Here is an 8,428-nt window from a genome sequence, read left to right as displayed (position 1 = left end):
CTGTTTTTAGCGCGGTGTTACATTGTAGAGAATCACCCACATTGCTCTGTGCACACAGGCAGGTATCGCTGATGCGTCTTTAATTAAAAGTGGGTTTTCTGGCTCGTGAGATGAGACTACCACCAAAGAGAGACAATAGAAGCTGCCAACAGTCAGACTAAGTTACCTGCCCCGCAGAGCTGTGGGTGGGTTCCTGCTGTGTCGTTTCTCATCTCCTCCAGCAGTGGTGGGAGGGTGGCAGGAGCATTGCTTTGCGGATTTAGGCTTCATTTCCTTCCTGATTCTTGAGACTGAGCCTCTCTCTTTGACTGGCCTAACTGATCGAGGGCGGGCGTGCCCCAGGCGCAGAAAGCCAAACTGGCGGTGAGAGTTGCAGCAAGTCAGGGTTATTGCAGGTGCCGAGCAAGGGAGTGGGAGGCAAGCCTCAGATCGGCTCCCCCGGGGTCTTTCTGAGTCGGCGGGGGGGATTAAAGGGGAAGAACAAAGCGGTTGCGTTTAATCATCGTCTTGTGATTCTTAATCGTGGTTTCAGGAGTCAGGATGTCTCTGGTTTAAGGTTCTCCAGCCAGGTGGTCCGCAGCTCTGCTGGGTGCAGGGCGGGCGGGGTGGGGCATGCAGTCTGTGAGCCCACCTTGCCCTGGAGAAACAACCTGAGTGTGTGCAGTTATGGTGGTCTCTATAATAGCACTTTTGGTACGTTAACAGCGTCGTCGACCACAGTGTCCGCCATCCGGCTCTGGCTGATCCGTGCTCAGTTAGCACGGGGCTGGGGTCAGAGGGGAGGAACGGAGTAACAGTTTGGATAGAGAGGTTAATCGTAAACTCAGCACGGGGACTCGGGTTCACTAATGAGGTCAAGCACGTTTCCATTTGGAAATCCTCCATCATGGAAGCCTGGGTAAGTCTCTCACTTGTCTCCCTTTGGGTAGGCTGGTTTAGAGGGGCTCTTCATAAACCATTTCCCTAGAGGACGTTTGTGGATTACATGTGTGAGAAACACTTCTTGCTCTCGGCTTGCCTTTCCTTTACTGGTATCCTCTGAGGAACAGAAATTCTTATTTTTAATAAAGTATAATTAATCGTACTTTCCTCTATGCCTGGTGACTTCGCATCTGCCTTAAAAAATGCTCTCCACGCGAACAGTGAAGACAATCTCCTGTGTCATGTTTTAGAAGCTTTGTGTTGCTTTTGCATTAGATCTGCATCCACCCGGAATTGAGTTTTTGTGACTGTGGAGGTGGGTCAATTGTCTTTCTTTCTTTCTTCTTTTTTATTCGGACGTGGAGGGTGAGGAGTGTCTAATGGTCAAGAGAACATTTAAAGATTTGTTCGCCCGCATGGCCGTGCAGCGTGCTGCCTGCATTTATGTAAACGCCTGGCTAGTCCTGGGCTCTGTTTTACTCCATCTCTCCTTGTCAATCCCTGAGCCAGCATCCGCTGCCTGAGTAACTCAAGTTTTAGAATAAATCTCAATGTTGTTTATGCCCAGTCCTCCCTCTGACTCTTCCAGAATGTTTCGTCAACCTTGCCTTTTGTATTTCTGTAATCATACTAAAATCAACATGTCATTTTCCACTCAAAAAAACAAAAGTTTGTCCAGTCTTGTGATTGGAATTATTCTTGCAGAAACCAGTTCAGGGAGAACCAACGTCTCTAAATACCTCAATCAGTGATCGTGTACTTCAAATATTTCACTGATTGAAATGTGGGTTTCATCGGTAATGATTTCAATCAATACTTATTTCAGTCAGTGATTACGGCATATACCACACCATCACATTAATTTCTCTCCATTATGAACGGTTTATTTTGGTTTGACTTCTGTTTGTTACCAGTTTTTGGAAATGTAGCTGATTTTTACAAATAATCTTTTTATCTTCCCAACACTGATTAATTATTTTCTTTAGGATTTTTGAATCTATGTCTGTGGAGAGATGTGTCTGAGTGCGACTTTCTCTTTATCGCCTTAAAAGGCTTTTCCATCGAAGTTTTGCTTGTCTCATGAAATGGATGAATAATTGTTCCCACCTCCTGCATTCTCTGGAAATGAGTGTGAAATAGGCAATGTGTCTTTCTTAGACGAGTGGCAGGATTTCTGGTGAATCCACAAGAGGCTGAAATTATCTCTAAGGGGAGGCTTACAATTGTCAAATTTAACACTGTTAACGGCTGTAAGGTGTGTGCTTTTCCTCTTTTTGCTGTGAATTTTCAGGGCAGGTGTTTTTCTAGGCCTTTGAGCATCGCTTCTAACTTTTCAAATTCACTGCCTTAAAGCTATTTGCAATGTCCGTCTTTTATAAGTTAAATTCCCGTAGGAACTGCATCATCGCCCACTCTCATCGCGACATTTACTGTTTGTGCCCTTTGTTTCCGCTGTTCAGTCTGACAAGAATTTATTGAATTTATTCAATATTTTCAGGAATTATTAACTTCAGACTTTGTTGATCTTTATTTCATATTTATTTTCTATCCTTTTATTTATTTTCTTATCTGCTTCATTTCCTTCAGTTTTTCTTCTCTGTGAATGAAAGGGTTTGACCCCATATAAAAGGATCCACAGCAAATCGGCCTCACGTCAGGGATCTCACCCAGTGTCAGGCTCTGCTCATCTAACTTCATGTTGAAATGAGATGTTTACCGTCATTTTTGAAGATTTTTGCTGTGTTGGAGAATCTAGGTGGTTTTGCTGGCTTCCGTTTTTTTATGCTGGGAAATCAACAGTCACTGTCACCCTCGCCCCTCGTGGAAATCTCTTCCTCCTCCCTGCCTTCCAGTGTCTCTGGGTTTCAGTCCCTGCCGGCTCTCCCCCTGGCCTGGGGCTCAGGAAAGTGCACAGGTGCCCCTCCTCCCTTGGGAAGTTCTCAGTCACCGTGTCTCTCTCCTCTTCTTATAGGAGCCTGATTACATGTCTGGGACCCCCTCCGCCTGATGCCGTGTGCCCTGTTTCCCAGTCCCCTCCTTTTGTGTCTCTGTAATTTCATGTCGGTGTTTTCTACTGAAAATAATTCTCCCTGCAGTTGTCTTGGTAGGAATGGCCCCCAAGGTGCCCCCTCCTCAGTCCCTGGCACCTATGAATACTTCACAGTACATGACAAGGGGGCGCTGCAGACGGAAATAAAGTTATGGACCTCAATTCACATAAGGAGATTGTCCTGTATCACCTGGTGGGCTCAGTCCATCACATAAGCCCTTAACAGCAGAAACCTTTCTCTTGCCCAGATAGGAGAGGTTGGGCAGGAGAGAGAGGTTGCTATGCTGCAGAGGAAGTGGAGGAATTTGAAGTACGCAAAGGAGCTGACCTGCTGCGGAGAAGAGCAGAACAGAGAGACGGAGGCGAGCGGGGCCCTGGTGACGTCCCTGTTCTGCTGAGTCCAGCAGCTCGGAGCCGCTCTGCATCCCGGGTGTGTGAGAAAATAAAGAGTGTGTTGCCATCACTTACACCAGGTGAAACTGGGGGCGAGGGCCACGAGGGGTAAATTTCCCTTTATTCACAGTGTATTTTTATACCAGAACAAGGAACCTATGCCTGCTGGTGTCAGATGATCAGTATTCACATAGTAATTGCTCACTCAGGACTTGAAAACGATTTCTCGCTTTTCTCGCAGTCTTCCCTGTGCTGGCCTGACTTCAGTGTCTTTAATCTTTGTTCATAAATCATCCTTCCTTGAATCATTTTTCTGTCTTTTCGTTGGACACTTTCCATCATCCCCCACATTCATCTTAAAACGTGAGCATCGGAAAAGAAGAGAGGAAGAAAAGAATCATCAAAATGGTATCTCGGGCCGGTTTCACTGCAGCCCCAGGGTGCCCGGGGGAGACAGGGGCACGGCCCACTTGTGCGCGAGCGGGGAAGCGGTCACCAGGCTCTCTGCGAACTGAAGCACCTGCTCTGCCCACCTGTGACGGGGGCCGGAGGCGAGTTTCAGGGAGCATTCTTGCCACGAGGATGTTCAGGCCTTTAACCCAGAGCAGTGGGATGAAAGCGGAGCCTCTGGGAGGTGACACTGATCAGAGCTTAAATGGCTTCAGGTCTCCTATGGACCCTTGCTGGCTCTGCCTAGTGGAGGAAGTCAAAGAAATCCAGGCACCCATTTGCTTGTTTTACCAGATCTGGGGAAAATAAGAGGTGATGGCAATGTCACTGAATAGCTATCTGAAAAAATCCCATTTCCCACCTTTCATTAATATTGTCATTCTCATGTGGAATGTGTTACTTATTTTATCTCTGATAGGGACATAACTTATTACCAGGGGTCTTCCTTCATGTGTGTACAAGTCCCAGTGGACAGAGATGAATTGTGTTTATTAAGATTGGAGAGACGAGTCTGGAGGGTTTTATTTAATATCTGTTTTATCAGATGAACATATGATGATCAGTTTTTGTACGTGCATGATAACCATGAACGGGTAACTTACATGCATACGATTGAACAGTCGAAGGCAAAACAAAATGTGTCCAAATAGCACTAAGGCTGCATTTAAGCATGATTTAAATGGAGACATTTTCATTTTGTAAAGTGATGAATCAAGTTACAAAAAAATATTTAGTATAATGTTAACCCCTTCGTAATAGTCAGGTAACAGGCTAGAAAGACAGCTTGGTGGAGGGGGGCGGGCTGATCATTTTTACATTTTTGCTGTGGATGAATTTAGCAGCCTGGTGAAGCCTAGTGACCACTCTCAGTATAGTCATAAGAGTGATTAATAATAATAACAACAACATATGTATGTATACTCGCATAAACTAAAATACAAAATTATGACAGCAGTTAGATTTATTGAAATAAATGTCGAAATGGAAATGTGTGGTATAGTGCATTATATGAATCTCTAATAGTGTATTACACAGTCAGGTAGAGCCACAGTTCTGATCATTTTAAGCCATTGTTAAAATTTTTTGAGATCTTTGAGATTTTTGCAACAATTTTAAAAGTCATATAAATCATCTGATTTCTACTGGTGACAGAATTGCAGATGTTTATAATACCACTGTGATGTGCTGCTGGATTCACTAACAGAAAAATACTAAATTTCAATTAGATATTAGTAAATATAAAGGCCCAATTTCTCATTCACATTCCAGGGCCCGCTGATTTCTGTCCCTGGAAATCTGGGGACCTGTAGTTTCCATAATTAGACAAAGGGAATTGGAATAGTATCTGAGGGCTTGTGTATGTGGGGAGTCGGGCAGGAAACCCTCTCCACAGTAAGCTTGGATGGCTAAGAGCTAAACCCTCAGTTCAAGAGTGAACAATACAGAGCCAGATGTTATAGCTTAGGGGTGAATTTCTGACATTAACCTGAAACTTGATGTAACAAGTCACTGGCTACTAGGATCTCTAAGAACTTTGTAGCAATAAATGCCAAAGCTCTCTGCAGAAAGGTGTTTTCCTTTTATGTCTCAAATTATTTCTGCCAGTAGTTTTTGAGACACAACATCCAACACACCATCAAAGATATTCAGACTCAAGAAAGACTACATTCCACGTTATGGAACCAGCAGAAACAGCACAGCAGAAAAGGACCTGTGCATATAAGGGGTATTGGACCTCATCGTGAAGAAATGAAATAGCCAAGCTGTGTTTAAAAACGTAAAGGGTAAAATAGAAGAAGTATCTAGGGATGCAGAGTTGTAAGAAAAAAAGAAAAGATATTATAAATTAAAAAATAAATTTAAAATGCAATGGTTGCGTATAGTACACACTGCACACAACTGATAAAGCAATGAACTGGAAGGCAGGTCAGAGAAAAAAGTGCCTCAGATGCAGCGCACACGCACGAGAGGTGGGGAGGGGTGGGGGCGGTGACAGGGTGCAGCGGAGACGCCAGCTGCCTCAGAATGTTCTCAGGGTCTTGGCCACTGGCAACATAGATGTACTGTGTACGCACTAGGTGTTGTCATTTATGTCAGTCATTTATTTTTGCCAAATTTGAATCCAGGCAAACCTAAACCAAAAATCAAGAAATTAATTAGTACATCTCAGTATCATTCTAGAGTGATCAAAGGCAGTTCTGTTACTCTCATTAATGCAGTTTCAGGGGTCAGCTTGCGGAAGTTCAGATCCTGGCACTGCCAGTTGGTAACCGTGTGATCTTTGCTGAAAAAAGGAAAAATACACTTCTCTGAGGCTTGACTTACTCATATAAAATGCAGATAAAAATATTCTTCGCCTTTAAAGTGGTATTCTGAGGACCACATACAATGGAAGATGGTAATTGCTATTTTTGGTAGAATTATAATGTCACCTGTGAAAGCTTTCTAATATTTAATACATAAAATAAGTAGTGTAGACACAATTAATTGTCTGCAATTCAATTGCTTTGTGCTTCTTGATGAGGAAAAATCTCTTAAAAAGAAGAATAACATCTTGTTCCTCACTTGCAAACACACAGTCACTGTTTAATATTCTTTCCTGGTCATGACTGTAACTTGCAGAGAAGAAATACTTCTCATCTTGGTAAAGCTTAATACCATCAATATTGGGTTGGAAAATAATACGATATTATATGAAGCTGTAAATTCCTGTGTCACTGGAACCCTTTTTAAAATGTATAAATTGCTAGATTGTATCTGTATAACACAGCCTAGTTCTTTATGAAATTGCTGTACTTCTGCAAATGTTTAGTTTTCTCTCCTCTGGTTGAACTTCTAAGTAAGACGTATTACTGGTTCCCTTCGTCTGTGAGAGTGTTTTCTGCAGTCACTCTAAAACTCCGGTCAGTGTTTGTGCTTTCTCATTCATAGTTCGAGCGTTAATCTCTGATTTGAAAAATAAAGTCACACAATGCCATAACACATCACTTTTGAAACCCATATCATTCCTGCATTTTATAAATCAGATGAGTAATTTTGGAGTTTCAGACTTGACTATAATCTATAGCCCGCTTACTTCCATATATTTTGCAAAATGTAGTAAGCAACATAAATATTTAATAGCATAAAATGGTAGATTGCTTGGAAAAAATGGCTGAAATTGTTTCCTTCCCTGTAATCACTCATATTTGCAATGAGACTTTTCAGGTTTTCCTGTCAAGAAATGAAATCTGTATGCATTTGCCATTCCGCGAATCTGGGCTGGCTTTTTGACCTCTTTTGACAAAGAGCATGCAGTGGAAAAGACAGGTGTCTCCAGAGGGTTTCGTGCTCAGCTCAGGCCTTGGAGCGCCGCCCAAGCACCAGGAGAGCCGCCTGGGCTGGCCTGCGGGATGCTGGGGGGCTCCCCATGTCCCCGCAGATGGCCCGCCTGCCCCCGCAGGAGCCAGCCCTCCACCAGTGGCCACCGGACCGCAGACGCATCCAGGAGCCGAGCTAAGATCAGCCACGCCTGGCATGGACACTGCCCAGTGCCCACTCAGCCCACAGACTTGCCAACAACATAAAACGTTTCTGTTGCATGACTTCCCCAAGTTTTAGTGCGATGATGCAATCAGTCTTCCCAAAGCGATACATTGATTCAGTCGGCATGCGTTCATACCTCCTAAGCCCCATGCTTCTTACTGCAACAGGCATGTTAGCACATGTCTTACCGATGGCTTTTTGTTCTTTTTATTTATACTCTAAAGTGTTTTTGTCTCCATATTAGTCAGAGTTTTACTTGTCCATCCTCTTCTGAAATAGTCACTTTTATTTTTCAGTAGGGTTATCTTCCAAGTTCAGTAGCTTCTAGACGGGTGCTTGTATAAATCTACTTCTGGTTCTTTCTTGCCAAAAGAGATTTTAGAAGATTTAATCCCTCCTTTACATGTTATCAAAGTTCTCTGATTTCTAAGTAACATATATAAATAAGAACAAATCTATGTGCCATATAGTAGTTGAGATGGTGTGCCTGACTTCTGCACTCTTTCAAAAATCAATTTTTCCCTTTATTCATTTATTGGTACAGATTGACCTATATTCTTTAAAATCAAAGCCCACTCGAGTTAATTAATTTTAGGTATGCTAAAGTTGAAGAAGCCTTTCAACTGAATTTTCCCTTGAAATTTAATATTTTTAAATATTTAATGCATGTTTAATATTAATTCAATGACTAATTCATGGGCATTAAATATTCAATATAAAGAAATGTTAAATAAAGTAATAACACTATTTTCTAGTTTTATAAATGTGTTTACTTTTTTAATTATTAGAAAACTGTATCTATAGAACGCAAAACGATCTCCAGGATTCCTACGCAGTTGACCACTGGGCAGAAATGTTGCTGTCAGTTTAAGCAAAAAGTGCTCTAATGCTTTTTCTCTAACAGTAAACCTTTTCATGCTTTAAAGTTACAAAATGAAATGAGCGTCTTCCAAGAACCCCTTGCCAGTTCTCTGCAGCAGACCTGGTGTGCATATTTCTGTGCTTACACTTTTTCATTTTCCCACAACTAAATCCCATCGTCCTCAGGATGACGTCATTCTCATGATAAAGACTTCACACAGGTGCACA

The sequence above is a fragment of the Camelus bactrianus genome, chromosome 31, assembly GCF_048773025.1.
Source record: "Camelus bactrianus isolate YW-2024 breed Bactrian camel chromosome 31, ASM4877302v1, whole genome shotgun sequence".
Lineage (NCBI taxonomy): Eukaryota > Metazoa > Chordata > Mammalia > Artiodactyla > Camelidae > Camelus > Camelus bactrianus.
Note: the sequence above shows the minus strand (reverse complement) of the source record.